Source organism: Equus caballus, chromosome 4, assembly GCF_041296265.1.
Source record: "Equus caballus isolate H_3958 breed thoroughbred chromosome 4, TB-T2T, whole genome shotgun sequence".
NCBI lineage: Eukaryota > Metazoa > Chordata > Mammalia > Perissodactyla > Equidae > Equus > Equus caballus.
The window spans coordinates 14035100-14062546 of NC_091687.1; the positions used below are offsets into that span (position 1 = coordinate 14035100).

The 27447-nt window shown below is 43.1% G+C and overlaps 1 protein-coding gene and 1 pseudogene across 5 annotated transcripts in view; both read left to right on the plus strand.

Annotated features, from left to right (window-relative positions):
* The window catches only part of HECW1 (HECT, C2 and WW domain containing E3 ubiquitin protein ligase 1), a 393767-nt gene that overhangs the window by 18835 nt on the left and 347485 nt on the right, over positions 1-27447 (plus strand). The window lies entirely within an intron of this gene.
* LOC138923883 (actin, cytoplasmic 1-like) lies at positions 6466-7534 on the plus strand (annotated as a pseudogene).

Genomic DNA, 27447 nt, shown 5'->3' on the forward strand with positions numbered 1-27447 from the left:
TTTTATTTATGATGTTTTTTCTGCTTGGAATGCTTCCTGCATTCTTTATCACCAGTTTAGACCTCACCCCTTCTCAGATACCCGGCTCAAATCCAGTTGTCAGATTGTTCTGACGCTTTTTTTTTTTTTTAAATGATTCTGGCTTTTGTAAACTGAATAAGAGACATACACATTTGGAAATTATTTCAATGGGTTTGTGTGTAACGTCTGTTGCATCACTTTCATTTAAGTGTCTTATTTGTGCTATTCCTCTTAAGAATGTGCGATAAATAGACCTTTTTTTCCCCCTGTAGCTGTTAAAGTCAGAATCATAACCGTCCGACTTTGAGAGGTAATATAAGATGTCCTCCTTCTCTGTGCTTGGAATTGTGCTGCTCAAGCTGACATCACCCCGTTGCACAGGGACTACCGGCGTGCCGGCCGAAGACATCATTTTAATCATTTTCTGCTTTATACTTTCTTGGCACATGTGGTCAATGGTTTAATCTGTGCTGCTGATTAAATAGCTCTTTATTGAAAACATGAGTTTTTGTTTTGTTTCTGGGGTTTTTTTTGGTTCCTAAAGCACAGATTGCTCTGGCACTGCCAGCAAATTCCTCACGAAGCACCAGGTGGTTTTCCTCTTTTGGTGGAGTTCGTTTATCGTGTCTTTCCCCCACATTTCTCGTTCCTGAACTGCTGTTAGAAAAGGCCTGACTTTTCTGTCTGCACGTGTGCTTGCCTCTGTGATTTATTTACCACCCCACCAGGAGCATCATCTTCCTAATCTATGTCTGTAATATTCGCTTTTAAACAGATTGGGCCATTAGGACAGTGGTCTCTGCCTTTATAAGACTGTCCTCTCTCCTAGACCCGGTGACCCCTTGTTAGGACAGTATTTTCCCAAGTGCTTTCCATAAACCTGCTTTAGGAGGAAAATAGGGCTTATGCAAGGATCAAAGGTAGGGGGAGGGGTTTCAAAGGTCAAATAAGGTGACTTGAACAAAGAGAAGCAGGTTTCTTAGCTGCAGGACTTCTCAGGGCTTTTGGTGTGCTGGAGTGTGGCTCAGTCTCCCCCGCCCTCGGCGGTAGGTGGCCTGGTGCATCTGTGAGGGTGCTGCGGCCCCACACTGAGCAGCCCTGATGTGAACTGTGCCTCTGGGAGCGGTCCAGTGACATGATCCCAGAGGGGACGACGGTGGCATTCCAGAAGTATCTGGCTTGAGGCTCTTTAAAGACTCTCTTTCAGAAATAGTGTATAATGGGAAAGGTATTTTTCACATCATTCATACCATTTTAATTCGTTTTCTTTTTCCTTCCTTCCCTATTTTGTTACCATATCTTCCTTACTTGTAATTTTCCTGCTTTTTATTTTCTTTCCTTTAGAAGTTTAACGCAGTGTTTTATGCTCTTCTTAGCTTTCTGGTCTTTTATTTTCTTAATTCAAGTTCAGTTGAATTTTATCTTAATGGCTTTATTTCACTATTAATTTTGAGGGATCCATCTTTGGAAAAAGTACAGCGCAGGGTCCCCGGGGGGTGGCGTTGGGGTCAGAGGATGTGGTTTCGTTCTCTTTCTACCAGTTTGTCTCTGGGCATCTTTAGGCGAGTTATTTAGCCCTCTCTAAGCCTCACTTTTCTGATCTGCAAAATGGAGTTAGTGATGAGTCGTTTTAAATATTAGATGACAAAATGCGTCTATAGTTCTTGGCCCTGTGCCCAGGCTAATAAATTCTTCTTCTTTATTCTATAAATAATAAATGTATAATTATTATTTATTAGTTCTAGTAAAAGTTCTTTACAGTTTTAATATTTTTGCATTTTAAGCTGTTTATCATGTTTATTGTTAAATTTACATTTATTTAAAATTTTTGAGGATTTTATTTCTTATTTCTTTTTTTTCCTTCTATTCATCTCTAATCTTTGAAAGTTTGTATTTTGATATTCTTTTTTTGGTTTTATTTAATTTTTATTTCTCTTCATTAATTTTTTTCAATTTCATCTTTTTTTTTTTTTTTTTTTGAGGAAGATTATCCCTGAGCTAACTGCTGCCAATCCTCCTCTTTTTGCTGAGGAAGACTGGCCCTGAGCTAACATCCATGCCCATCTTCCTCTACTTTATATGTGGGACACCTGTCACAGCATGGCCTGCCAAGTGGTGTATAGGTCTGCACCTGGGATCCAAACCAGTAAACCCTGGGCCACCGAAGCGGAATGTGTGAACTTAGCTGCTGCGCCACTGGGCCGGCCCCTGAATTTTGTTATTTTTATGATGACTTATATTTATATGATTACATGAAGTGGGATGAAGGGAGATCTGAAATGAAGAGGACGCAACTAACGATGAGGCCAGAGATGACAAAGGCTTTTCTCTTTAATTGTCCAGTCACTGCTCCCCCTCTTAAATCTCCTGTATCTTTTCACATCAGTTCTCCAGAAAAATCCTACTGTGATCTACTCATGAATTCCTCCTTGAGTGAATATGAGTTCTCCTTTCATTGGGGGAACACCCAGGTGCTGGAGTAATGCTGTCCGCTCATGGCACTCATCAACCGTGAAGAACCCACATCTCACATCCATCCCTTCTGGCCTTCGTCATCCTTTGTGTAGCTTCTTTTGTTATTTTTTTGAAGGTAGTTTCTAAAAGATGTCAGGATCAGTCTTCTAGTCTTAGATTATGATGATGATTCAATATATTGCATTCAGTTTTCTCCCACTAGATCGGGAGAACCCAACATAGCACAAACTCTCTTCTTGCCATACCCCTCTTGGGAAGTGTCGATGCAAATAATCCACAATAGATCTATAAATCAAAACCTGGGGTGAGTTTATTATGAGCCAGGTTTGAGGACTATAGCCCAGGGTGGGCTGTACAGAGTGTAAGTAAGAGCATACGTCACATATGATAGGAATGTCCCTTTTGCAATAGACACAAGGTTGCTTTGCTGGCCCAGCAGGGTGAGCATAGCAGGTAAATAATTAATCCTTGGCTTCTAGGAAGAGATGCTGATACTGGCCCTAATGTCAATCCTCCTATATTAAACCCAGCATATATGGGGTTAAAACCAAACGCACTCATTCCCTTTCCCCGCTTACTCCTTGGCTCCCTGGCACCAGAATCCACCGTCCATCATGGAGGTAGACAACCAAGAACACCCACCTGCAGATTCCCTTATCTCACTACCTTCTTCCCTGCAAACAGCCTCACAAGGCCAACACAGGCTGGTGGCAAAACACTGACCAACAAGGCCACAGACTCCCCTCTCCCTACAAGCAGCCACTTTCCTTGCAACCTTTAAAAGCCCTCGCCTCCCATCTTTTGGAGAGACAAGGTGAATTTGAGGGCTCACTTTCATCTTCTGGCTGACATCACCCGAAATAAAAACGCTTTCCTTGCCATACACCTGGGGTTCCAGTTTTTATTTGGCTCCTCTTGTGTAGCAGGTAAAGAACCTGTAATTGTATGTGGTAACAGTGCTTATCTTTAAAGGAATGCCAATATGGGAGAAGATACGTCCTTATCTTTAAGGGCATCATTCCTGTCTTTGGGACATTGTAAACGTTTAAAGCAGATGTACCATGCACGCTCAACAGGCCACGTCAGGTACTTTTGAAGAAACAAGGTCAAGACAAATTGATTTCAAACCAAATGTGTTCTTCATATTTTCCAGTATATCCTATTGCTTGCCATTTATTTATCACTGAGGAGAACGCTGAGCAGTGGCGTGGTCTGCCAGCCCTGGGAGGTGATGTGTTCCACTTACACTCCTGACTGAAGGCTTTCGGCCTCTGGCTGTGCTATTCTTTGCCTAAATCCACGGAGAGGAGTCCTGAAGAAACTCTTGATTCAGCTGACTCACGAGGGAGCCCCACTCACATGGTTCTGGAATCCCTCAGAAGCCACCTGTACAGGAATTGCCGAGACCTGGGGCACCTTGGCTCACTGATCAGTCAAACCACTTAACTTATGGTTGGAATTGAGCTACACAAGGCAGCTGGCCGTGCCCTTTGGGGCCACTGGTTTCCTTGGAGTATGCCTTTCTTGGAATGTAGCTGAGAGCATTGACATTTCTCTTGGGTTTTGATATCATATGTTTGTGAGAGATTTAGATTTTAGAAAACTAATTCCTCAGTTTTTAAGGAATTGAGAAAATCAGAATCTTTGGTAACACTAAGGGTGTACCGACCACTCGGATTATATTCAGCCCTAGAGGGACCACAGCCAGACCTTCTAAATCAGGATTTTTCCCTCTGGTCCCATCTTAGCCTCTGATCTTTTGGATGCAGTTGACCTCAATGTTTTAATCCTTCTGAGAATATGCACACAATATGCTTGGACTGTATGTGTTTATTTATATATTCATTTATTGCCCTGTGTTACACATTTTCTATGATGGAAAAATTCTCTGAGGGCCTGAAATCTAGGATTAACTAACATTGGGGCCTCATTGAGAAGTGCGGTGACTGCTTTTGTTTCTTAACGTGTGGCCTGGATACTCTGCATCAGAATCTCATGGGGGATGCTAATTAAAAATGCAGATTCCAGGGGCCAGTCCCGGGGCGAGTGGCTAAATTCAGCAGCCTGGGGTTCTCCAGTTCGGCTTGGCTCCTGGGCACAAACCTACACATCACTCATCAAGCCACGCTGTGGCAACATCCCATGTAGAAGAATTAGAATGACCTACAACTAGGATATACAACTATGTACTGGGGCTTTGGGGAGGAAAAAAAGAAAAGAGGAAGATTGGCAACAGAAGTTAGTGCAAAGCCAATCTTCCTCACCAAAATAAAGCCAATCTTCCTCACCAAAATAATGATAATAATAATAATAATGATGATAATAAAAACAATAAAATAAAAATGCAGATTCCAAGCTCCCAGGGTGGGGCCCTGGAATCTGTCCCCTGAGAGTTGGAGCTGTGGCTATTGCTTAAAATCAGCATTTTAAAACAAGTTTCCAGGGTAATTCTTATGTGCACACCGGTGTTCCTCTATGGCAGCTTTGTCTCCAAATTGAGACTTAGAAATGTATTCACACACAGAATCCACTAGGGAGTGGTAGCCCCAGAGGGTAGCCTGGGGCAGGCAGCTCCTCCTTGTGCCAGACCATCAGCTATTGTTCTGAGAAGAGGCCCTGCCTCACTTCTGTCCACACAGTGCCAACAGGCCCTCTGAATATCAGCTCAGGAGTGACACCAGGCTGGCTCCTCACCCCCTGCATCCCTTCCCCACAGGCCTGGCTTCTCTGTCCAGCAGACGTTCCTTCTACTTTTTTGTTTTACCCCTGGAATTTGACAACATAGCTTTTGGATGAGCTGCCAGGCTTAAACGTTGGTTCTTTTAGGACACAAATTTTAGCATCCACTTGTTAGCTTCCTGTGCCTTGCGCTCAGCAATGAGTGGCCTTGGCTTGTCTGGGGCATCTGTCAGGGCCGTGAGGTAGACACAGCACCAGGTCCTGGGTTGAGGCCCACTTGGGAGGATGGATGCTGCATTAGCTGCACTTGGGCTTGGCGGTGTTGTAACCACGGGCCCTCTAGGACCAGTTCAACTGGCCCCATCTTATCAACAGAGTAATTAAGAGTGGTTTTTCAGGAACTGAGAAACAACTCCTTGTCCAGTTCAGGCCAGTTGGGACCACCAACCTGTCAGGTGGGCCTGTGCAAATGCCTGATGAGTGACCCTTTTGATGTCGAGGGGCTGAAAACCCCACCCTCAGATCATGCTAACACCACCGCTTTGTGAACATGCATCCTATGAAGAGCCATGTAGCTTGATGACGCTTGTGTAGATTATCAGTTACCTCCCTTCTCCTTACCTCCAATCACCTGTCTCCACATTTCAGACCGCCCTGCCCTTCATCCCATAAATTTTGCTCCAAGCTCTGGATCGGGGAGACAGATCTCAGAGCGTTGCTTCCTGTCTCCTTACAGATCGATCTTGCCGTAAAGCTTTTTTCCTTTCTCAAAAGCTGATGCTGTCATAATTGGCTCTTTATGCACGTCGGGCAGGAGAACCCCAATTTCGTGCAGTAACAGTGTGGCACTTCAGACTGGAGAGTGGAAGGTCCCTTTTGGATGCCAGCTCTCACCCCCCAGCTTGAAGGTGGGGGTGTGACTGTGGGAGCCCAGCCCCAGCACCTTTATGCAGCTGCTGCTTCAACTGCCTGAAGGACTTTTGGGAAGCTCTTCCTGGCTACCAGCTCCTGGTTCAATTTGCAAAAAGTACTTGGCTATGCCAAGTACACTCACTGGGGAGACTGAGTTGTTTACCTTATTTGATTGCTATTTTGGAGTGGGCAAAAGATATCGATTGCGTTATGAATTTGTATAGCTCAGAAGTCTAGAGGGAAGGAGGTAGTCTTTATTTGTAAACTCAAGAGCACACCTTGTAACCTTCTTGGTCAATATTTGACTTGCTGACCGCCAAGCCTACATCAGCTCCACAAGCACAGCCCTCTCATCACTCTTCCACCTGCAGGCTCACCATGGGTGATGGTACTGCCCTGCTTATGGTTGACAATTGCTCCAGCATGTGTAAGGTCAGCCTTGCAGGCAGTGATGGTGCTGGAGCTGTCTTCCCTTCCATCATAGGGCACCCCCAGCATGGTGGAGGGTGTGGGCCAGAAGGACTCCTATATGCGTGATGGGGCCCAAAGTAAGAGGGGAAACCCTGGCCCTGAAATACCCCATCAAACATGGCGTCATCACCAGCTAGGATGACATGAGATGATCTGGCACCACACATTCTACAGCGAGCTGCATGTGGTCCCTAAGGAGTACCCCATGCTGCTGACTGATGCCCTCCTGAATCCTAAGGCCAACCAGGAGAAGATGACCCAGATCGTGTTCAAACCTCCAGCACCCTCACTGGAGGTACGTGGCCATACAAGCTGTGCTGTCCTTTACGCCTCTAGTCACACCACAGGCGTGTGATGGACTCCTGCAATAAGGTCACCCATACTGTGACAGTCTAGAAAGCGTATGCCCTCCCCCATGCCATCCTGTGTCCGGACCTGGCTGGCCGGGCCCTAAGGGACTGCCTCAGGAGACCCTCACAGAGTGTCACTGCCACAGCCAAGCAGGAAATTGCATGAGTATCAGGAGAAGCTGTACTGTTTTGCTCTGGACTTGGAGCAGGAGATGGCCACCACAGCCTCCACCTCCTCCCTGGAGAAGAGCTGTGAGCTGGCTGATGGTCAAGTCAAAACCATTGGCAACAAGTGGTTCCACTGCCCCGGGGCTCTTCCAGCCTTCCTTCCTGGGCATGGAATCCTGAAGCATCCGTGAAACTACCCCTGACTCTGTCATGAAATGTGACGTTGATGTCCACAGCGTGTGATGTCTATGCGAACATAGTGCTGTCAGATGGGACCACTGTGTACCCGGGCATTGCTGATGCGGAAGGAGATACCCCACTCTGGCTCACACATGATGAAGATCCAGATCGTCATGCCTTCCATCCGGGCTTCACTGTCCCCCTTCCAGCAGATGTGGATGAGCAAGCAGGAGTACCATGAGTCCAGCTCCCCCACTGTCCATCGCAAATGCTTCTAGGCCGACTGCGTGTTGCACTCTTTCTTGATAAAATCTAATTTGTGCAGCAAACAAGATGACATTGGCATGGTGTATTTATTTATTTATTGTCACTTGACTCAGGATTTAAAAACTGGAATGGTGAAGGTGACAGCAGCCAGTTGGAGTTGCATCCCCAACGTTCTGCAGTGTGACTGAGTGTTTTAATTGTACATTGTTTTTATTCTTTGGTTTTTTTTGAGTCATTCCAAATATCCTGAGATGCATTGTTCCAGGAAGTTCCATGCCTTCCCAAACACCTCCCCTAAGGGGAATGAGGGGAATGGCCCAGACCTCGCCCGAGTCCACTTAAGAGAGGATGATAGCATTGCTTTTGTGTAAATTGCATAATCCAAATCTTTTTAATCTTCTGCCTGAATACTTGCTCTTCTTATTTTGTGTCATTTTGAATGGTCAGTCATCATGACCCCCTTTTTTGTCACCCAACTTTCAATGCATGAAGACTTTTGGTCTCCCTGGGAGTTGGCTGAGGTGCTGAGGCAGTTCAAAAAAAGTACACACCTTAAGGAAAAAAAGAAAAAGACTTGACCAGTCCTTTGGCTGGCTGTAGTTGGGGACGGGCTCCTTCAAGTTCTGCCTCGGGGTCACAACTGGAGAAGAATGAGTTGCCTCTGTTGTTGAGCCAAGGTTCGAAAGCCTTAGAGGGGTCTTATGAAATTAATGGGTCAGGGCACCTGAAACTCCCATTTTATCCCATCCCCCCTATCTTTTATTCTGTCCATCCACCTGGACCTGTGCTTTATCCCTTACAATGCCTCAGCCTGGGCACACTGCCTGGCAGGATGACCATGGTGTGCTGGGGTCGGGGTAGGTTTACTCCACAAAAACCTGGCATGTGGAGTGACCTCACTCACCCTCCTCAACAGGAACCACAAAGGACTTGCTCAAATCCCTCATCACGCATCGTTCCCAAGGGAAGAGACCAAGTACCACATCCTTAGTGCTTAGAGCAGCAGTCACAAGTCTCCAGGTTGAGGCCAGAAGAGATCACGGGCTGTGATGCAGTGTTTAGCCAAGCTCTGGTCTGACCTGCCCCGCTGCTGGCCTGAACCCAGCCTGCCTTCTTGGGTCTGGAGGTCACTGCGGAGTGGCCCAGGGACCAAGATGAGTATGCACCCAGAGATGGGGCTGTAATTCGTTGCCCATGATTTCCCTGGGCCTCGGTCTTACACCCTCAACCCCACCCTGATCTGGAAGACCCACACCCTTTGCCTTATCTCAGTGTTGTTGCCAACATTGACTCTGCCACCCCTAGAAAGCTCTGTGCTGCTCTTTGTATCTCCACAGTCCTGGCCTGGTCTGCCACTCCAGGGAGGGGTGTTCTGATAGGATAGAGAGGAGAGGCACCGTGTTGGGAGGGAAGCTCTGAGATAGACCCTCCTGGGTTCCCTTGTTATCAAGCCAGATGCAGGCACACCCCAGAAGCACCCAGATACCACCTCCGGTAGAAGCGCCGAACCCACGACCTGTTCCCAGTGTTGATCACAAAGAGGAGAAATTGAGGAAGCTTTGCTCTGACCAGATGCAATTTCTGCTGACCCAGGGTGTCGGTCTTCATGGAGCTGGCAGCCCTGGCTGCCCCTGTGTCCACAGTCATCTTGCTCTCAGCTGGCTCCATCGCCTGCTGCACTGGGAGGAAAAGTGAGCCTGTGGGAGTGCAGTAGGGCCTCAATCCACACTCCCTCAGGGAGTCCTTTCCCTGGCTGGTAATGGGGGCCTGTGAGGAGGGTGCTGGCTACTCCCTTTCAGCCCCTTCAGTGCAGTGAGCCAGGAATTACATGAAGAGCCCCTGGGGAAATGTGTGGTCCTGGCAGGAGTTGCGCATCTCTGCCTGCTGCATCGGCCATGCCTGCCATCGCCTTGGGTGAAGATGCTTCAGCCCTGTCAGTTCTATTTTTCTCCTGGGCCATGTACTCTTTTCCTTTGCGGCTCCCTCCCTCCTGCCTGGTCACCTCAGACTTTGATCAGCAGGTCTTAGACCTCTCAGCACAGTATCCGCTTGCAGGGGTGTGAAGCATCTAGAAAAGTGAACTACTGGGGAGTCAAGGGCATGGACTCTCCAGCCATTTTTAGCCGTGGGCCGTGCGCAAGTTTAAAGCTTCAGTGTCTTCATCTGTACAATTGGGATGACTGTTCTACTCATTTCCTAGGATTGTTATTGGCTTAAATGAGGAAATATATGTAATATGATTAACATTGTGACTTGGCGCCGGCCCAGTGTCATAGTGTTAAGTTCGCACACTCCACTTCTGTGGCCCAGGGTTCCGGGGCCTGGATCCTGGGTGCAGACCTACAAACAGCTGGTCAAGCCATGCTGTGGAGGTGTCCCACATACAAAATAGAGGAAGACTGGCACAGATGTTAGCTCAGCAACAATCTTCCTCAAGCAAAAAGAGGAAGATTGGCAACAGATGTTAGCTCAGGGCCAATCTTTCTCAACAACAACAAACACAACACAACATTGTGACTGGCCCATAGTTCCCTTTAATAAGTATTAGTAATTGTTCACTGTTACTCCCTGGTGGTCATTTTACCCTCATCTTAATCTAGACATAGGTGTCCTGAAGCTGCTGGTGACACGGGCTGAGAAGAAAGAAGAACAAAGCGTCAGATTCAATGGGACACCTGAAGCTCTCTGAAGAGCTCCAAAGCTTAAGTCAGGGATTTTGCCTTTTATCTTTCGGTAAGTTAAGATTTATCCACTTTAAGGTTTATCTTCTTGTTCCTAGTTTGAAAAGAACTATTAATGAGCCTAAACACACATACATCCTCACGCCCCAACCCCCCCACCCCAAACAATGACCAAGTTAGAGATACGATATGTGAATCAGACTTTGAAAAGGGAACCACTGTTTCTTAGTAAATTTAAATCTTTCTAAAAATTTAAAACTTCCTCTCACTTTCAAAAACACAAAACATACTTGGGTTTGAGTATGGGAGCTGCGGTGTTTGGCTGACAGCAGTGGTTGCTCCTGGGCAAGCCCAGATCTGGTGGAGAGTTTAACGTTTTATTTCTTATCAGCTTTATAACTCAAGGAAAATGCTTCTGAATTTAAAAAATTTTACCAGCTCTCTAATCTAAGGACAACTCATTCATTTAAATATTGTAGCGCTCTGATCCCTTTGTGATGAGGTGTAGTAACTTTGCCTTCCTAGCCCAATTGATCTACGAAGCAGATGGAGGAGCACGTGACGACCTTCCGCCCCTAGAAGTGTTCAGAGACACTCTGAGGGTCGGTTTATGTATCCTCATCAACCCCGAGAAGGCTCGGTCCCATGGCTACATGTGCGCCATGTGGCCTATCCTGTTGTTTAAGAGGAAGCCCCTACTCCGCCATTCGTCAAGCCCTTGGTGGGCTATCTGTGAGACCCAAATGGTTCGTCCCTTTGCTTCCTAACACATTTCAAGCCAGCTTCTTGACCAGAACTCAGCTGTAGAAGCAGGAAGGCCTTAGGGAAACTTTCCATCACTGAGTGGAAAAATCTGGTAGGACGATAGAACGTTGTTTAAACCTTTTTAAATTTTATTTATTTATTTATTTTGGTGAAGAAGACTGGCCCTGAGCTAACATCTGTTGCCAATCTTCCTCTTTTTGCTTGAGGAAGATTGTCACTGAGCTAACATCGGTGCCAGTCTTCCTCTATTTTGTATGTGGGATGCCGCCACAGCATGGCTTGATGAGCAGTGTGTAGGTCCACGCCCAGAATCCAAACTCCCAAATCCCAGGCCACGGAAGGGGAATGTGTGAACTTAATCACTATGCCGCCAGGCTGCCCCCTAACCCTTTGTTATTTTTAAATAATAGTTTTCTTTTTTCTCTGTCTATAGAGATCCATATCCATTATAGAAAATTGAGAAAAAGATCTCACAGGGTTTTTTCTATCACCAGATGAATACATATACGTACACACACATATTTTAACCTTTTGTAACTCCTTTTTTCTCTACAATTTATTGCAATAACATCTCAAGATTATTTTGATACTATTTTGTTGATTCTTAGATATAGATATATTCCAATTTATTTAACCAAACTCCTGTTGTTGGGCATTTATAGGTTCTTACCACTTTTCACTGTTTTAATAATGATAAGATAATCTTCCTTCTGGATTAATCTTTTGGCACATCTGTTATTAAATATGTGCTCCTTTTCTGTCTGGCTTCATTCATTTAGCATAATGATTTGGAGGTTCATCCATGTTGTAGCATGTGTCCTCAGTACTTCGTTTCTTCTTATGGCTGAATGACACTCCATTGTATGTGTATATCAAAATTTGTTTATCCTTTCTTCAGTTGTGGACATTTGGGCTACCTTTTGGCTGTTGTGAATAATGCTGCTGTGATCATGTATTTATTTGTTTTTACTACTTTTGGGTATAAATCTAGGAAAGGACTTGCTGGGTCCTATGGTAATTCTGTGTTTAACTTTTTGAGGGATTATGGCATTTTCAAAAATAGACTTTTAATTTTACAACAGTTTCAGATTTACAGAAAAATTGAGAAGGCATTACAGAGAATTCCCATATATCTCACACCCAATTTCCCCTACTATTAACATCTAATATTAATATAGCATATTTGTTACAGTTCATTAACCCATATTTATTTATATATTATTAGTAGTGAAAGTCCATACTTTCAGATTTCCTTAGTTTTTACCTGATACCTTTTTTCTGTTCTAGGATTCCATCCAGGATAGCAAATTACATTTTAGTCACCATGTTTTCTTTGGCTCCTCTTGGCTGTGACAATTTCTCAGCCTTGCCTTGTTTTTGATGACCTTGACAGTTTTGAGGACTGCTGATCAGATATTTGTAGCCTGTTCCTCTATTGGGATTTTTTTCTCCAAATTAGCCTAGGGTTGTATGTTTTGAGGAAGAAGACCACAGAGGTAAAGTACCATTTCATCACAGCATATCAAGGGTACATGCTCTCGGCGTGACTCGTCACTGTTGATGTTGACCTTGCTCAGCTGGCTGAGGTGGTGTTTGTCAGGTTTCTCCACTGTGACGTTCCTCTTTGTTCCCCTTTCCACACAATGGTCTCTGGAAGGAAGTCACTACGTGCAGCTCACACTTAAGAGTGGGGCTATGCTCCGCCTCCTTGAGGGCAGAGCATCTGCATAAATTATTTGGAATTCTTCTCCACCGGAGATTTGTCTCTTCTCCTCCACTGTTAGTTTATTCAATCATTTATTTATATCAGTATGGACTCATGAGCATTTATTTTATACTTCTAGTTATAAACCAATGATGCATTATTTATTTTCTTGCTCAAATTCTTCCAGCTTTGGCCACTGGGAGCTCTTTCAGTTGACTCCTGTGTCCTTCTGACATACCGCCATCCTTGTTGTTGGGGTGGCGGGGGGGGCGGTGGTTGTTTGCTTTTCTTGAGCATTTCCTTGCTTCCTGGCACTACAAAGCGTACCCAGGCTCATCTGGTATATTTCTTGTTTCTATCCTAGAATCAGCCATTTCTCCAAGGAGCTCTGGTTTCTTTTATTGAAGAATGGAATTAGATAGACGCCAAAATCTGGGTCTTAGGTTTTATAGCACTTTTGATGTTCAAAACCCCATGTAATTAAATTTTACTTAGTAAGATTATCAATCTTTGACTTAATATTTTCTCACTGTGCTTTTATTTTTAAAATGCCTTCTTTCTAAGAATAGGTGGATGGATGACTTAGGAATTTAGAAGTAAATAATATTCACGTATGTCCTTTTAATTATTTATTGGTTTTATTTATTTTTTTATTTGCTGAGGAAGATTTGCCCTGAGCCAACATCTGCTGCCCATCTTCTCCTTTATGTATATGAGCCACTGCCACAGTATGACCACTGACAGGTGAGTGGTGTTAGTCCATGCCTGGGAACTGAACCCAGGCTGCCAAAATAGAGCGCACCAAACTTAACCATCAGGCCACTGGAGCTGGCCCTCTTGGTGTTATTTTTTAACATTTGAATCTTTAAATATACAAGCTATATTTTTGATGCATAGTATAAAGTAGGTATTTTACATTTTTCCAAAATAAATTACTAGTTCTCTTAATAAGATTTACATTATACTTTTTAAGTAATTTTTCCCTATTCTTTGAATCTTGAGATCTGGATTGCTTGGATTATGGGTTAAGCTGTGTGAACTCAATCTAGTCCATAGGGCCACTTAATACAGTTGAGAGAATGTGTCACTGGTAAAATCAGAATTGTTTTGCTATCTCCTTTTTTCTTATATCTTAACAAACAGTTTCTAGATGCAATGGATGCATGTCTTCTTGCTGTGGAAGTCTAGAGAATATGCTTCTTCCCTTAATTGAAAAGTCTATCTACTCTAATATATAGCCACCATAGATAACTTCAAATTCTCTGCTGCCCAAGTGTTACTGGGGTGTGGTTGTGAGAAACAGAACACATGAAACGTTTTCTGAAAGATCTGTGGTCTATCCGACAGTCTGTATATTTTGCATGTTACTCCCAGGGCGGAACAGAGCAAAAGAAAACAAAGCAGAAGCAGACTCTAGTCCACCAGTTTTGGTCTTTTGTAGATCGGCCGGTGCTTTGGTTTTGGCCCCATTCTTGCGCTATGGGAAGCTGTGAGAAGCAGCCGCACTGAAACTGGAGCTGGGTACCTGAGGGTTATCATAAATATTCAATAAGATTACCTTTTGACCTCATTATGAAAAGAAGTTAATCTTGTCAATTTGCTGTTTTCCTCTTTAACCTGAGGGTCACAAGGATTTATGAGCTTGTTTTACAGAAGAAAGAGAATGCCTTTAAGGATCACCAGATAACCAGCCCCTAGCTGCCATTGACTCCAGAAGTCAGATTGCCTGGGGGTTTATCAGGAGTGAAAGAAACATGGATTACCGGATTACCCCTTTGTTTCTTTGAAACTCCTCCTGCCAAGCCCCTTAGCTCTATAAAACCCTCTGCCTTCTTCTCTTGTTAAGGTGGATTTGAGAGAACCCGTGCTCCCACCTTCTCATTTTGGTCAATTCGAATAAGCTTTCCACATCTCCAAGCATTGATTTCTCAGTGATTGGCTTACTGTGCATCAGGCACACGAATTTGAGATTAAAAGGTTCAGTGTCAAAACCACACTCGGATTCATCATTTGGGACCTTTGTGATGGAACATTGGTCCTCTCCATCACCCTCCATCTCCTTTATGGTGACCTTAGGAAGAATGCTTATCAGGCTCGTGGGTTGGCAGAAACTTCCCCAGCATGATTGGTGGTTAGTTTTTTCTTATGGTCACTGTTTCCTCTACCAATGGTATTTCACTCTTTTGTTTTACAGACAGGAAGCTCAGAGCCAAATCATTGGTCCATTTACAGCAAAATGTTTGCCTCTGACTGAATTTTACCATCCTGGTTCCGAGTTTTGCTTTGTTCTTTTCCATTTAATTTTCTGTGGTATTGGATTTAAGGTTTATCTGCCTCAGCACTATTGACATTCTGGGCCAGATAATTGTTTCTTGTGGGGGTCTTCCCTGGGCTTTGTAGGATGTTTAGCAGCATCCCTGGCCTATGCTAATAGCAGCCTCCCCACCCCCATTTTAGCCAGAAAAAATGTCTCTGGACTTTTCCAAATGTCCCCTGGAGAGCAAAATTGCCCTTGGTTGAGAACTACTGAATTATATGTACTTATGTCATCACTAAAGTATTTTTGGCTCTAAGGCAATGTATACAATTTTAAATTAATAATAAATAATGAAATGAATCAGCCTTAACAGGTGAAAAAAGAGGGGAATGGAGCATTTATATATGGATCTAGAAATCAGAGCCTTAATAAGTTACCCAAGCATCATTGTTACAGCTCTGAACCCCTGTGAGTGTATTCACCTGGTGATTCTAGAGTGGGAATTAGCCCATGGAAGCTGCCGTGCTTTTAAAGAGAGAAGCTTCTGAAGCAGAGAAATAGAGGCTGTGTGAGGGACCAGCCTCCTCTGGGTATGCCCTCTCCAGTCGTTTATAGACAAGGAAGACGAGTGGCAGTATCAGCAGCCAGAGGTAGCAGGGCCCTGGCCAAGCCCACGTCCACACGCAGGCAGCGCTCCTCCAGTGCGTCCACTGGCCAGTAGAGTGTGGCGTGTAATTCAGAACATGTGGACATGAGAAAATGAAGACAAGATTGAGTGAGCCATGGAGACCATCAAATTAGGACATAAGAAATGGGTTATTTGGCACTTCGGGGGGTCTTATTGCTTCTAAAGACTATTTTAAGGCTCCTTTATGTGTAACACAATTGTATACCCCTTCAGGAACTCGCCTCTGGCCAACAGTGGGTAATGGAAATTTTGTACTTTCAGAATTTTCTGTGAAAGACCATTAAAGTTGTCTATCATTTGAGGAAACTTTTACCAAGCTTTCAAAGCCAGAGCTAAAGAATAATAGTAGCATGCAGGCAAACATTTTAATGCACTTCTGATTTTTCTAATGGAAATACAGATTTAATCATGCAAGAACGTGATGTGTGGTTTTTTTTAACCACACTTCAGGCTAAGAGATCTTTCATCTGAATAGGTAATTGAGCTCTACACTGTTTCAGCCTGTTGAAATGGCACATAGAGTGCATTTTGCCCTTTGCTTGAAGAAGCAGGATTTCATTTGGCTCTCAGGGTACATTCCTTTGCAAGAGAAGCACAAGCTAGTTTTTCTTTTGTGTTTGCAGAACAGCTGAAATGAAGGAATAGAGAAATGTTGAGAAGTCCTTTTAAGAGCAGAGCTCTAAAACTCACTTCCACACTCTTGATGACTTGAGTGCCCAGAACTTGCTGACACTTAGCTGTGGAATTTTTAGTATCAAGGGTAAGCAAAGAGTTGTTCGGGAAACAATGGGTTTCTTTAGTTTAAAATCAGGTTGTGCCTTTTGTTAGAAAGCCAGTGGTGACACTCCACTTCCCGACTCCAGGGTTCTCCAGTGATGGGCCTTGATGGAGCTGTACTAGGATGTGAATATTAAGAGAGTTTAGATTGAGAAGGGACTGGCCACTGACCACAGCAGTCTTGCCAAAATGGTGTTTTGGTTAATTGCACAATCTTGTTTAGTTTTTGGTCTTCCCTACTCAACAGTGAGCATTGTTTTGCTAAACTCTGCATCGCTCTACCTATTACTGTGCCAGAAGCATAATAGGTACTTAATACATGTTTGAGTTAATTCATATTTAGTGATATGGACGATATGCAAAGATCCCCAAAAGGCACAGCAATCATATTCATAAGAATTGTTCCCAATTCTCGAGAACCTGTTTTGTATCATGTGGCAATTTAGGTTCTCCTGGAAGTGGACTTTGAGATGGAGTTGGGTGTTTGGGATGTGAGAGTGCCTCTGGAGCTAAAATGGCTTGTTCTGTGTGGGGTCAAATTGGCTGGTCCTCGCTATCCTTGTCTTTGCATATGAGTCACCATTGGAATGGCATGATCTTGGGTGAGGTAGCTCTTTTCCTCTGAGGCCGACCTTGCAGAGGCTGAAGGCACAGCTGAAGCCGTGTGCCGACAGCACTCCCAACAGCTGGGCCACATCTGCATGCACGTCTCTGTGTCCATCACATGCCAGCTTAGTTCCCTAGGTGCTTTCCATGTATTATCTCTTGTCTTCACTATTATCCTTAAAGTTAGCTACTGTTTCCTTTGATTTACAAATGCAGAAACTGACGTTGAGGGAGATTAAGTAGCTTGCCTAAGAATACCCATGGAGCTAAAATGAGCTTTGAAGCACACAGATCACTCAGGAATCTTGTTACAATGCACATTCTGATCCAGTAGGTCCCGTGTGGGGCCTGAGAGTCTGCATTTCTAACAAGCTGTCCGGTGATGCCAGCATTGCTGGCATCTGAGGTCTCAGAGACTCTGAGGTCTCCTCCAACACTGAAATTCCATGCGTCTCGAACATGTAGGGACAGCTCTTCCATACAGAAGAATTCCAGTTGATAAATATAGAAGAAATTAAGGAAATAGAAAGTCACCATTATAATACCCAGTGATAATTGTTTCAGGTAAGATCTGTGGTTAGATGCTAAAATTCGAAGGTAAAAGTTTAAGGAGAAACATGATATTTGCACGATATCAAAGTGTCTCCCCCCAAATATTTATTGACTACAAAGGGAAAAATAATGTTTACTGCAGACACTACGTTAACCAAGTGATCCAAGTTGATATCACTAGTAATGAGACATATCGACATCATGCACCTCCTGTATGATGCCTGAGAAGGACACATCACTTCCGTGTATTCTCTTGCAAAACACACAACCTCAATCTAATCATGAGAAAATAATAGACAAACCCAAACTGAGGGCTATTCTACAAGATAAGTGACCAGAACTTTTGAAAAGTGTGAAAGTCAGGAAAGACGAGAAAAGATGGAGGAATGGTCACCAACTGGAGGAGACCAAGGAGACAGGACAAGTACAATTTGGGATCCTAGACTGGATCCTGGAATAGAAAAAGGACATAAAAATGTGCAAATAAAGTCTCTTGTTCATAGAATTGCACAACTACTTAGTTTTAACAAATGCATCATGGGAATGCATGACGTTAACATTAGGCCGTGCTTGGTGGCAGTTAAACCAGGATTCTCTGTTCTATTTTTGCAAGTTTTCTGTAAGTCAAAATTATTTAAAAATAAAAAGTAAAAAAAAAGAAGAAAAAGAGTAAAACAATCTATAAGTATATCCTTCAAAACTTCTTTCAGACATTTTTATATACAAAAGCACTCATACAATAGAGTTGTTTAGACTTTCTATATCACATTGCTTGTAAATAATGATGATTTTGCTCTTAATTTTCTATTATTTTTATATCTCTTCTCCTATCCCCAGCCCAAAGCTAGAACTCAGATCATTCGAAATCATTGTGATGGTCTTAGATATCCTTGCAGCATCGCTGACTGTGGAGGTTTTACAGTCAAAAATCATAACTAACATTTATTGTGTTTACTGCAAACCAGGCACTGAGCTAAATGCTTTAAATGCCTTCTCTCGTTATTCTGCCCAATAACCCTATTGTTATCACTAATTTACAGAAAAGGAAATATTTAGAGAAGTGAAATAGCTTGCTCAAGTTGACATAGTAGTAATCTGTGAAGCCAGGATTTCAACCGAGGTTATCTAGCTCCCAGACCTAAGCTTTGAGTTACATTATCCATAACACTGCTTAATAATATTAACAATTGATTTCGGATAGGTTTTTTTTTTTTTTTTTTTAACATGGAAGGATACCATCACTGAAACAACGTTTGAAAGATGAGATCAGAATGACCAAGAAACCAGTATGTGTTTTATGGTCCTCAACCCAGTATAGGCAAAGCAGGGTGTCCTTAAGAAGATGGGTTTTCCAGGAAACCCCTCAAATCCCAGGCCTGAGCCACTGCAGTTGGAGGGGCAGGGGCGGGCAGAGGTGATGAAGGACCTCAGTGTCTGACCGGCACCCCCGACCCTGGCAGCCTCATCCCTCAGCTTCACTTGGCTGCTGGCTTACTGGGTGCAGTGGGCATGGGCTGCAGCTGGCTCTTACCTGGGCAGTGGAAGGACCCCTGACTCCTGCTCACACAACAAATACAGATAAAAAGAAAAAGAAAAATGGGTTCATGTGCTCCTTCCTGACTTCCTCCAGGCACCCACAGCTCTGACTACAGAGATGTCCCTATGGTTCCAAGGAGAGGCTGGAGGAGTGAGTGGGGCTGAGGGGCTGTTTGGGAACCAGGACTGCTCAGCTCATTGACAGAAGCCATCCAGTGCCCCTTTGACCTGTCCAGGCACAGGCAAGGAGCACGATGGCACTGGTGAGTTGGAGAACAGTCTCAAAGCTTTCTGTGTCTTGTCTGTGCAAAGGAGTAAAAAAATAGAAGCCTGTTTTTTTTGTTTTTGCTTTTTGTTTTTTGCAGGGAAAGATTGCCCCTGAGCTAACATCTATTGCCAGTCTTCCTCTCTCTCTGTCTTTTTTTCCCCTCCCCAAAGCCCTGGTACATGGTTGTATATTCTAGTTGTAGGTCCTTCTAGTTCTTCTGTGTGAGCCACCATCACAGTATGGCTACCAACAGACGAGTGGTGTGGTTCCACGATCAGGAACGGAACTCAGGCTGCCAAAGTGGAGCGCACTGAACTTAACTGCTAGGCCATCAGGGCTGGCTCCCCTTTCTTGTTTAAGTGTTTAAAACAATAAATCCAGAGTGGATCCTAGGACAGCTAGACAGGAAGAAAATTAGCAGCTGCAGTTAAGTACTTAAGAACTCTTAATTAGGAAAAGTAAATTACACCAATTTTGAGCTCTGATAAAAAGCAGAGCTCATTAGGAAGCTTTTTAAAAAATTACTTTTTAATAAAATTACAAAAGAAACACATGATAACAAAAGTCTAATACATGAAAAACTACCATATAAAGAAAAAATTATTCATTGTAATGCTCTCACATTTTGGGGCATTTTCCTTCGGCCTGAGGCTAGAATCTATGTCTTAGTCATCTTCATACTTCCAGAGTCTCTCTGGTGTCCGGGCCAGAGCAGGCCCTCAAGAGATGTTCACTGAATTGAGTGAATGAATTATGGGGTATCCTCCGTCATTCTTTCCTCTCCTCCCTTTCTTATTGGCCAATATTGATCAGTGGTTATTTCTTTTATCTTGGAAACTAATGAATAAAATTTATAATTAAAATGAATTTGCCACACATAATGAAATAAAAGTCATAGATCTTTCAGCAGTAACACAACTGTAATGTCAAGGAGATATATAAAGCTGTCTATTTCTATGTTCGTTTCAGTTAGTCTCAAAAAAGAGAAACTGACATTGTAGACCATTGTCAGTGAGTAAAGATATTAATGAGTACTAATTAATAATGTCATGATTCCTTCTCGGAACCTTTTTGGGCAGCCCTTAATACTGTCCTCAAATATTTCTGGCTCACCATCTTCTGGATATGTGGTGGGATTATACTTCGCTGCCTCTTGAAGTTAGGTAAGCTCATGTGACTTGCACTGGCCAATGGAATATGAGTGGAAGTGATCTGTGTTCCCTCTCGGTTGAGATTTATGAGGTCATTCACCACAGTCTCTTTCCACACAGAGGTGATTGGGAAAGTGTGTGTCAAGCTGAAGCTTCCACCAGTGTCTATCCCTGATAAACAGATCTTCCTACCAACTGAGATTTGACATGTAGTGTGATTCAGAAAAGAAATTTTTGTTGGATTAAGTCAATGAGTTTCAATGGTTTATTTGTAATTTAGTGTAATTTAGCCTTTCCTGCCAGACATACATTGATTCACAAACCTGGGCATTGTGCTAGGCATAGTGGAAAACAATACTAATAAAATATGCATCTTTAGTTCAAAGGAGTTTTCATTCAAATAGGAGAGGCAGTACACAAAGTACCATTCCCCCATAAGTATAATAAGTCAACATTTATAATATGCATTAAAAGTTGTGGGAGGTATTGCTTTAGGTACAATGGCTTCAATTAAACGTCTTTAGTAAACCCCGGAGATCTCATAGTTGAAAATGAATTCTTTCCAGTAGCTTCTATCAAGCACTCAGAAGTTTTTTTATCAGCAGATTCATTCCTCTGGCTGTCTTATTTCAGACCAGAGTAAGAAAAAATTAAAATGTTTTCATATTTGACATATAAATTTTCTCTGAGTAGACTATTAAAATAATAATTTTGACTCATACTGATATGAAACCATTGCTCTAATCTTAGGATAATAAATTACCATGTGAAATTAGGCAGTGACTTACTCTGTCACAGGGTTTGCTTTCATAAGGATAGAATTGATATGCTCTTGTCAAAATCAGATTCACTCACATCCACAGAAACGTAGAACACCAACTTTGGCCTTAGTCTGGTCTGGTCCTTGCTCCCCACTGATGAGATGTGAAGTCTAGCCTAGTGACTTCCGGTATCACAGCTTTAGTTTTCCTATCTGTACAGTGGAAACAATAAAGCTCTTACCTGTGAAGCTTCTGTGAGCATTGATGGAGGTAAGTCAGGAGGCACTTTGTGCATAGTACCTTATTCATAGGAGCCGCTCAAAAAACATCTACTAAACAGTACTAATTAGTATTGTTATTCATTCCAGTTTCTCTTTCAATAGACACACTGTTTCCCCAATTTTTTAAAGTTAAAAGGCAATAAATAAAGTTAAAAGGCAAAAAATAACCAGTATGGGTGATTATTATTCATAAACAATCAACAATTAAAGTATTGGGAAAACATACCAGTTTCCCAATTTTCTTTGAGAACCTTTTGTTTATGATCTTAAGGGAGTGCCTTAAATTTTTTTCTTACGTATTTATTATAGAACTTTTAGAAACTAGAGACAAGTGAAAAGAATCAAGCAACAACAAAATATGGATAAGCAAAGAGAACAAAGAAACAAAAATTTACCCATTATCTCAAGATCTAGAAATAACTATTATTAATACTTTGGAATATATCCTGCAAGGATTTTTTTACGTATTTGTGGGAGTATATAAAAAATATGTATGATACACATTTTTAAATGACAAAGTGATCATGTTCTGCTCTTTAAAAATTTAGTATTCATGACCACCTTCGGTATGAATATTCATTCTGCACAATCCTTTTTTGTGGCCTCATGAGCTGCCTATCTTTCTCTGCCCCTCGAAATCCCTCTCTACGCTTTATACTCCTGTTCCCAGGGACTGCCTGGGGTGGACCACAGCAGGGGGCTCCCCTGCCCTCTGAGGTCAGCCAGTGGAGAGCACCAACAGAGGATCGGAGATGGGGAGGAAAGGGAGGTGGGGTATTTCTTCTATGGCTGCCTCCCTGTGGGGTCATTGGGGATTTTTTGAGTCGTCTCCCCACCCCAACCTGAGGTCACAGTTCCAGCCAGGCAATCATTCCCAGCCAGCTACATCTCTCTGCATGACCATTCCCTCCGGGGCTGATAATGCAGCCCCACTGTCACCAGCCTCAGATCCTGTACCCCACTGTGGTTTACTTACTTTTGTAATGGTCCCTTTTGTAAAATTCTTCAAACTACCAAATTTGAGTGTCCCAGCTAATTCCTCCCAGGACCCTGATTTATACACTAAGGGAGAGGTTCTTAAGCTGTAATGCACATCAGAATCACCTGGAATGTTTCTCAAAACACAGATTGCTGGGCATGACCCTCAGGAGTTCGTGACTCATTAGGTCTGGGGAGGGCCAGAGAATTTGCATTTAACATTCCCAGATGAAGCTGGAGCCGCCAGTCTATGCACCACACTTTGAGAACCATTGCGCTAAGCATTCCTCCATTGTGTGAATCTCACAGTTTGTAACCAACCATTTCTCCCTTATACAAGTAACTCCGACATTTATATCCTTTTAGCTAATCTTTACACACAGACTTGTTGGTTTCCTTCAAAAAATTTCCTAAAAATAGAAAATGTTGAGTATATGTGTATGCAAATTTTCAAGGTTTTTGATCTTTATTGACAGTTTGCCATCTGAAAGTTTTTATAAATTTATAATTCTACCACCATATATGAAAGTCAGTATTTCATGTATCTTTGAAAATACAGGACACATTTTATCATATTAAAATCCTTGCCAATTGATAAATGGGAAAATGAAACTATTGTTTTACTCGGAGTTATTCTGAGAACTAGTGAGATTAAACAGATTTGCAAATACTTTGGTCCATCTGACAGTGTTGATTTGTGGGTGGCATCTCCATGATCTTTGCCCATTTTCTGTGCATCTGTAATTTAAGATACCCTTCATTTGTAGAGAGTACCAACCTTTGTTTTTTTATATGTTTTCAATATTTCCGTCAGTTTATTGTTTGCCTTTGGTCTTTGTTTATGATTACTTTTCATACAAAGAATTTTTTTCTTTCTGTAGTGAGAGCTCTCCATCCTTCACTTCTGGTGTCAGGTTTTAGCCTCCTGTTTAGAAAACCAGAAGCCACCTTCATCCCCAACAGGATGAACCATCCACCTGTGTTTTATGCTAATACTTCCATGGTTTTCTTTTTATATTTCAATATTTAGACTTTATTTTGATAAGAGAGAGATACAGTGCTTTCCCTCCAAATGTCCTAGAACCATTTGTTGAATTATTCATCCACTCTCCAAGGTTTGGAAATGCCACCTTTATGAATTTGCAACGTCTTAAATGCATTAGGGTTTGTTTTAGAATTTCTTTCTGTCCCAGTGATCTGTTGACCCCATCTCAGAACTACACGGTGAATCATTGACATTTAAAACGCTTTTAGTGCATCTCGTTAATTTCCTTTTTCTCCCCCAAATTTCTTTAGCAATTATAATGGCTTACTATTTCCAAATAAGGTGTTATTTTGTCTAGTTCCCTCAGAAAGGCCAATAAAATTGTGACAAATTTCACCTCAAAGACAAGCTTTTTTTTTCCACAAGGTTCAGCCCTTCAATTCTTCCACCCTCGGTTCTGTCCCTTTTTTCCTTTGATTTCATTTGGGTTTTGTTTGTTTACCTTATTCAATTTATTTACCTTATTTAATTTTTGTAACTTATCTTTCCTTCATTTCTATAGCTTATTTCTTCTTCTGAGTCACCCATTGTCTTGAGGAGATGTGGCTCCAGGTGTGTGTCCCCTGGGCCCTGAGGGAGGCAGGGCTGGAGGGGCGCAGGGCAGCGGTCTCTCTTGCCAGGTCCAGGTGGGGCTGCATGTCGTGACTGACTGGGAATGAAGAGTGAAAAAAGAATTTGACATAGTGTCATTTTTCCACAGGGCCCCTTTTGCAGTTGCTCATTAGTTTTATGATATTATTTTTTGAGATTACTTTGGGGTTTTTTTTCTTTTAATGCTATCGATACAATTATTTTCTCATGATTCTGTTGAATGACATTCCTATCAATAATGTTTTAGACTTGGCCTGAGAATGAGAATTGCTGATGGAGCGAAGGTAGGCTAGACATGGTCAGGTGTGTTGAGGGCCCACGTGGGGGCGTGGAGAAGAGAAGAGTTAGCATGTGCTTTTCCCTGGACTTCTCTCTGGTTCCCTCTGCCCAGCCAGGCACGCCCTATTAAAATCAACCCCTTCGCCCCAGACACACCCTTCCCCACTTTCCTGGTTCACATTTTCTTCTATTGCACTTGTCATCACCTGACACACTGTATATTTTCTTATTTATTTCGTTTATTGGCCATGTCATCCGCTACTTAATTTTTCTGTGTCCTCCGCTGGAATAGAAGCTGCAGGAGGCTTGGGTGTTCTGCTTATTTCCTTCTCTGTGTATCCTCGGCATCTATAACACTCTTTTGCACCTATTAGGTGGGCTCACAAATATTTGACTAAGTGAATGAAGACCTGGACCCCCTTTCCCCCTAGAGGTGCCCTGCAACCTCTGAACACCCACCCACCCCACCCCACCCCCCCACACACACATGCACAATTCCTCAGGCTGAGACTTAATCAGCTTGCAGAACTCAACTAATGGGTCACATCTTCCAGAAAGCTCTCTGTGTTAGTCCCCTCCTCCAGGCTGTCTTCCCCTCCTCAGATATCCTGTAGTAAGCATGTGAGCAACACTGTGGCACACCTGTCTGCTCACTTCTGTCTCATCCTCCAGACCGTGGCCTGGCCCTCAGAGCACACTAGCTCCTGTGTCTCCAGATCCTTGTGTATCACAGCGCTTGACTCATAGCACAGGCCTGGTCAGCGTCTGTTAAATACACTAGTGCAAGAGTTCTGTACAGTTCTTCAGTCAGAACTGGAACCACGAGACGCTCAACACAGGGAGTGTATTTTATCTTGCTCTGGCTGTGAAAGATATTTCAAATAAAGCTTTCAGGTAAGGCAGGCTGGGGAGGTAGGAAACTCCCCATTCCTTAAGGTATTCAAGCAGAGGCTGAGTAACAACTGTCAGTGGGGCTTGTGGAGGTGATTACTGCATTCATTATCTTGGAGGGTGAACTAAATAACTTCTGAGGTCCCCGTGTCACTAAGATTCAGTGATTCTGTTATTCCTGGCCAATTAAGCTTATGTCTTCAATTTTTCCTTGCATTTTTCTCCTAGCCTTCATTCCCTTTATTCCCCTCTCTACAAAGTTGGTTTGTCGTGTCACTCGTGTGCGTTTGTGTCCTCTAAATTCTGCCTGCAGCTACGATCCATCTCCTGTTAATTCCTTGAGAAATGTGGGTGCTTTTCATCTGCTTGCTCCTTTCACAGCCCATTTGTCTTTATTGAATATGCAAATGTGATGGAAGCATCTGTCACTGGCTCTGTGATCTCTCTTTTTCCATAAATGATGGAAGGAGAAAAATGATTTCATGTTATTAAACACCATAAACAACTTGATGTCCGTTTCAGTGAACATCAAGATTTATCGATCAGTACGTTTACCTGCCTGCCTACTGAATCACTCTTCATCTTACAAAACAAATTAAAATTAAAGAAGGAACTACAAAATAAATGCAAGATAATTTTTAAAACTTACTTATCAGTGTATTAGTTTCCTAGAGCCGCCAGAACAAATTGCTATGAACGTGATGGCTTGAAATGATAGAAATTTATTCTCTCAAGGTGCTGGAGGCCAAGTCTGAAATCAAGGTGTGGCAGGACCGCGCTCCTTCCAAAGGCTCCAAGAGAGAATCTGTTCCCTGCCTTTCGAGCTTCTGGTGGCTGCATCCGTTCAATCTCTGTCTCCGTGGTCACACTGCCTCCTCCTTTTCTGTGTGTCTCTTATAAAGACACTTGTCATTGGATTTAGAGCCCACCCGGATAATCCAGGATGATCTTCTCATCTCAAGATCCTTGACTTAATTACATGTGCACCCTTTTTCCAATTAAGGTCACATTCACAGTCCCCATAGATTAGGATGTGGACATAATTTTTGGCGGCCCCCATTCGTGAGACTATAGGTGTTAAGCCGGGAGACCTAGTAGGGAGAAAGGGAAACTGAGTAAGATCTCACGTGGAGATCCTGGGAGTGTCCCTTTATACTGAGTTAGTGGTCCTACAGACAAAGATCCCATAGTCCTATGACATATAATAATAGAAGCTATGATTTATGATGCACTTGTTTCATGCCAGGCATTGTTCTATCTTTATAAGCATCATCTCAGCTAATTTTCTCAACAAGTCTATGAGGAGGTAACTATTAATATTGTCGTTTTATAGATGAAGAAAATGAGTCTCAGAGAAGTTAAGATACTTGCCTATGGTCACACGAGCAATGGTGGAAGAGTCGCTTACATTTGTTAGAGCCCACGGCCTGTGTTGGGAACCAGGACTGCTCGGCTCATTAACAGAAGCAGTCCAGAGCCCTTGTGACCTGCCCAGGCACAGGCAAGGAGCACGATGGCACTGGAGAGTTGGAGGAACAGTCTCAAAGCCTTCTGTGTCCTGTCTATGCAAAGAGCTCCCAGTGAAAAACAAAACAAAACAAAAAACAGCCAGGTTTCCAGAAAAATTGTTCTCCACTGATTGGTTATTGAAGAAAAGAATTCAAACAACATCGGATTTATCATTAGTTTAGGATAGCAAATACATTTCCTCTTGGAGAAGATCAGAAACCACCCCTGGAAAGCAGATCATGGTTGATAGCTCACACGTGCGCGCACACACACACCACGTGGGCACTGACAGGAGTGCCGTTTGCCCGCCGCCTCCCTTGTTCTGTGCGGAGAGCAGTGCTATGAAGGGTGGGGAGCCGGGGCCAGACTCTGCTTCTCTGCATTCCTAACCCACCATGACCATGACCAAGCTCCCTGACCTTCCATGTGAAGATCCAAGCTAATTCACGGACCACCTGCCTGTCACCCAGGGAGCCGGCCATGGGTCACCCACTGACCACTGGACCCCCGCATGCTCCAGGTTTTCTTTCCCACCAGCCAGAAACCAGGGTCTCTTGGATATGACCTCTGGGTGCCCCAGCTCTCATCAACTGAGTCCCCCTA